The following is a 5401-nucleotide window of genomic DNA, read 5'->3' as shown; positions in this document are numbered from 1 at the left end:
GTTCAACATTTCACACTTATCCACCTTCCTGTCAGGAAGATGGGTCTGTACCTTTGTTCTCGCTCTCCCCCACCACTCCCTCTGATACTACTGCTATCCATATGCTAATCATACAGCGTTTCTCAGAACAATGGCTATAGAACTTTAGAGGTGTGGCAAGAGAAAATGTAATCACAGTATTTACACAAGTTGTATCAGTCATATGAAAGTGTATATCCTTCAAACAGTTCTATCAATGTATTTTCCATAACACTACCTAACTTTACCTGTCGTGTAGCTGCTTTCCAGCTGGAAGGCTTCAGCAAAACGTCCATTCGCGTTGAAGGAATAAACCCTCGGAACTAAATGAAGTTGAAACTTATCTACTGTTGGGAAATCAGCACAGCCTAACTTTTTTCCTGTGTAGACTCAGTGAAGCCAATGAAACTGACACATACCTTATAGTTTGTGGAACACAACACCACAAGCGAAATGGCATACAGTGTATTCAGACCCCTTCACTTTTTCCACATTTTGTTGTTACAGCCTTATTCTAAAATGGATTCAATTCATTTTTTTCGTCATCAATCTACACACAATACCCCATAATGACAAAGCGAAAACTGGTTTTTAGAAATGTTTGCTAATTTATTACAAATAAATTAGCAAACATCAAGGATTTTCATCAAGGATCTCTGTACTTTGCTCTGTTCATCTTTCCCTCAATCCTGACTAGTCTCCCAGTGCCTGCCGCTGAAAAACATCCCCACAGCAAGATGCTGCTATCACCATGCTTTACCGTAGGGATGGTATTGGCCAGGTGATGAGCGGTGCCTGGTTTCTGTTATGGAAAATACATTGATAGAACTGTTTGAAGGATCTGCACTTTCGTACGCTGTTATGCTCTTGTCTCTTGTTTGCAAGCAATAAATACCGGACTCAGATATTGTGGCTACTCGGGACTTATTTCTTGATTCTTACCTCCGAAGAGCTGAAGTACAGAGTGGTAAATCCTAGACATCCACCACAATTTGGGGGCTCGCCCGGGATTGCCTGCCCTGAGTTTGTCGTCTCTTTGCCAAGAAGGTAAAAATGTGTATACGGACAGGATATATTCCTGGAGCCGAAATCCTCCCTTTGAAAGTTCAGAATGCAAAGGTTGAGAGAAAGGCGACTGAAAGGAGAGAGGCAGAATTCTCAGGCACGGCGATTCCAAAACAGACATTGAACTCGGAAGAGGTAAGACCACAATATTTGAATTAAAAATCCCAGCCCTCGGGTAGGACTGGGTGCTAGCAAAAACCCCAGCTGGGTGCTGGGTCGCTGTTATAAAATCTTCAGTGTAGAGTCCTGTTTTGGTAACAGGCCTTCAGTTGTAAAATCCTATTTGGTATAGCTGTACTGTTGAAAATCCTATTTTGGTAATAGGTGGCAGTTGTAAAATCCTAGGTAAGTGTCAGGGACACTTGTGTGGAGGACACACAGTTTTTGAATCTAGATATCTTCTGAGGGCCGACGGGCTAATTAATGATTGTTGGTTGTGCAGTAGTCACAAAAACCGGGTAGAACACATTAATCGAGAAGAAGTGTCAGGGACACTCAATGTGTGGAGGACACACATTTTTTTGGTATACCTAATAGTTAGAATTTGCATGAAACGCGTAAAAGACCGGTGTGGAGACACTTGAATGGAACTGACCTATTGTCGTTGATGACACTTAACCTTTCTAAAATCCCTGAAAAAGTTGCGATACTAATTTGATAATGTGGAAAGTGGCCAGTTAGGCGAACCGCTGCCTTCGAGCACGGAGGGATGATAATTGAAAAATATGGTCGATGGACATGCGAACAATTGCCTATGTGGGGGTTTTCCATTGAATGGGAGTTTTAGCCAGAGACAGATTAGCATACGAGAAGATAGGCTTGGAAATCATGCTGCTGGTAAGATAAAGAAGTTACGGAACGGGTCGTAAGGTAGATTGGAAGGTTTGGGGATGGAAATCGGCGGTGACAATTAGACGGTCACAACAACAAAAAGGCGGAGCAGCTACAGATGAAAGAGGAAGGTAAGGGGGAGTCAGGGAAGGTAAAGCAAGTTGAGTCAAGTAGGCTAGGGTCGTCTAACCAGTGTCCTATAGTTTTATTGTCTGAACAGGTTGATGTCGGCCTCGACTGCTCCTCTGCCCGCCCACCGCCATACAGACCCCTGACGGCACCGCAGGGTGATAAGAAGGAGAGAAACGGAGCTATAAAACACAGAATTACTGTCAACAATCCGAGGGACACGAAGAGGGCTATGGACGGTCAGAGGAGGTCCCATCAACGGCATTACCCGGTGAGATAAAACCAATCAAAATATACCGTTGGGTAATGCACGGCTAAATACTTTTTACGGATGGAACTTGCCCGTCTCCGGGCTGAGATCAATTGCACAGAGATTGTTGGCAGAAGCCGAGCTAAGAGTTAGAGATTGTATGTTCACAGACAAAAGATAATTTTCATTGTACAGCTAAGGTCTCCGAAAGTCAGGATGAGAGTTTTGAAAAAAGTTTGGTTCAGAGAGAAGAGTGATTTATTGTCAGGATAGTGGCTTTATTGGAGTGACCAGGGATGTTGTGCTATGTCTGTAAGGGGTACAAAGGAAGTACTCAAGATTTGTGAGATACGCGGGTCAGACCCCCAGGTATCTCTCGCTAAGCAGTAACGGGGGCAGGATGTAGGGCCTCGGGTATCATCTTGCAACCAAGTAAGACACTGGGTCTCATGTGAGGGAGGGGATGAGTACTCGCCGGCAGCAAGGGCTTACCGTAGCCATTTTGAGTGTACGTTCGTAGGAATACGAAGTGTACGCCTTAAGAGAATATAGTATACACTTTGTGACAAAAAGTGATGACGTCACATAAATTTAATCATCGAAAATAATACTTGAAAATTATAAGTCGGATGTGGTGGGCTGTTGTTTATTGCCCCCTGAGACGTGGGTGAGAGGCTAAGGTGTTCTGGTGTTTGTCGGAACTTGACATTTTTATGAGGATGTGGTCACCCCCGTAGGCTATAGAACCGTGAGAATGGATTGGATGGATTAGGGGGGGTCCCAGGGGCCCTGAACTGTCTGAAGAACCACCGGGGTTCAGCTAAAGTTTGTCACTGATAAGGGCTGTGTGATGTGTGGTGATGACTTTATGCTGCATACAGGCATCTATGTCAAAATTGCATATGAGGCTTAAAATAAAAGTTCAATACAGAGGGTTAAAATGTGCAATTAAAAAAAGGCAATTAAAAAATGGTTAGGATGCTACTCTAGTGGTAGTAATGTGTTCAATAATGAAGGGTTAGGGTTAATAAAATGGGGGATTAAAAAATGGTTCAATTTTTAAAAATGTTTAGTTTCAAACGTGGGTCTGACCCGTGTCGCGGACGTGTCACTGATAAGATCACGTGTTTCCCGGGCAAAAAGGTGTATATATATGACCCTGTGTGAGATCTGTAGTAGTTGTGGCTATATGACAGTGTCTAAAATGGCGTCTACAAGGATGGTGGGGGAATTGGAAGGGTGTTTATTGCCCCATGAGACATGGGTGAGAGGCTAAGGTGTTCTGGTGTTTGTAAAATTAGTTGTAGCATCTTGACATTTTTATGAGGATGTGGTCACCCCCATAGGATATAGAACCGTGAGAATGGATTGGATGGATTAGGGGAATCCCAGGGCCCTGAACTGTCTGAAGACCAACCGAGGTCCAGCTAAAGTTTGCCACTGATAAGATCATGTGTTTCCGGGGCAAAAAGGTGTATATATATGTGACCCTGAGAGCTGGTCACAAAGGCCCGAAGACTTGGGACAGCTGCATCTGACCAATCTCTCTCTCCACCATGGAAGATGTACGTAAGTTTTTTCCTATGTGTTTCCCATCCAGAGGGTGGAAGGGAGGGTTTCTGTAAGAGAGGTAATCTTTAATCTTTCCAGATCAAACAATTGACTCTTCAAGGCTTCATTCGTCACCTCGTCGTGAACGTCAAATAGCACGTGTTTCTCCATATCGCCCCTGGAGGGATGCACCAGGTATGTTAAATCAATCAATAAATCAACAAATTATTAAATACATAATTAAATAAAAACTAGCTGTAACCTGCTTCTCTTCTTTTTACAATGGAACCAGAGGGTTACAACGATGAAGATTCTGGACCCCGTGACACCTTCATGCTCTTCCAATCGCCAGACAGCGACAGTGAGGCGTATTTGCCGACGTCACCACGGGCTTCTCTCGACAGCGAGGATGCGCAGCTGCATGGACTGAACCATCTAGAGGAGAATCGCCAAGGTTTTTATGATGTTGATGATGAAGATGTTCAAATGTCTCCCACCCCCAGTCAAGATGAGCATGTTGATAGTGGTCGCCCTGATGCTGTTCTCTCAGCTTATTATGAAGGTCTCGATGAGGGCATGGCTTTAGCTGAAGTGTCTGATGATGATGATGATTCAGAGACCGATTCTGTGAATAGTCTAGATTTTGAGCAGAGTTTGATCAGCATTGAAATGAGGTTGCATGCGGCCCGGTTGTTACGTGTGAGATCCAGAAATATAGCTCACCCTGATGATCGCCGTAGTAGACTTAGACAGATACGAAGGCGTACAGGCGTATTGAAACGTATCGCAAGACGTCTGTTTACTGCTTAAAAAGTCACAGTTTCCTTCAAATTAATAATATTAAAAAAAAAAAAAAGAAAAAAAAGAAAAATGGCTGAATCAGACAGGGTTAATCATCATGATATTCCTCATGACCTCATGCAAATGGTCAATGATCTTAATACGTCTAGTGTTGTTAGAGAGTTTGATCATGTAAATCCTCCAACACAGCCGTTGCTTCCCGTTGTCCCTGTAAACAGGCCGCAGGAGCACTACTTCCTCCCGACCGTGGAGGCGCTAGATGATATACTCGCCGCTTATAGATATCCTTTATCTGACACGCTTCCGTCGCCTGCCTGTATGCGGGAAGGGGCTGATTCGTCCGAGGGTGCTATGGAGACCAGTCATGATATGGACATGGATTGGACTCCAATACCCCTTTCCCAGATAACTGACTATGAGACCCCCTGGAGTCCAGCAGATAATGTATGTTGTCAAGCCCTCAACGATGTTGAAACTCAACACGGGAGCGGTGGAGGTGTTGGAGATGGAGAAATTAATGATATTGTAATGGGTAATAACAACCAGCAATTACCAGAGGGGGGTGAAGCCGGAGTGTCTGTACCGCCCTATAATGTAGGTAACGGGGAGGATTTTGCGGAGCGTATGGAAATTGACCGAGTCTCTTTTGACACGCCTGATGGCATGCAGGTAATAAACAGAGATAGCTTCAATAATGTTGAGGTGAGAACATTTTTAAATTTCCCAATGCCAAATAGGGCACATACCAACCCTAAT

This window comes from Argentina silus (genome assembly GCF_951799395.1).
Source record: "Argentina silus genome assembly, chromosome: Y".
NCBI lineage: Eukaryota > Metazoa > Chordata > Actinopteri > Argentiniformes > Argentinidae > Argentina > Argentina silus.
Note: the sequence above shows the minus strand (reverse complement) of the source record.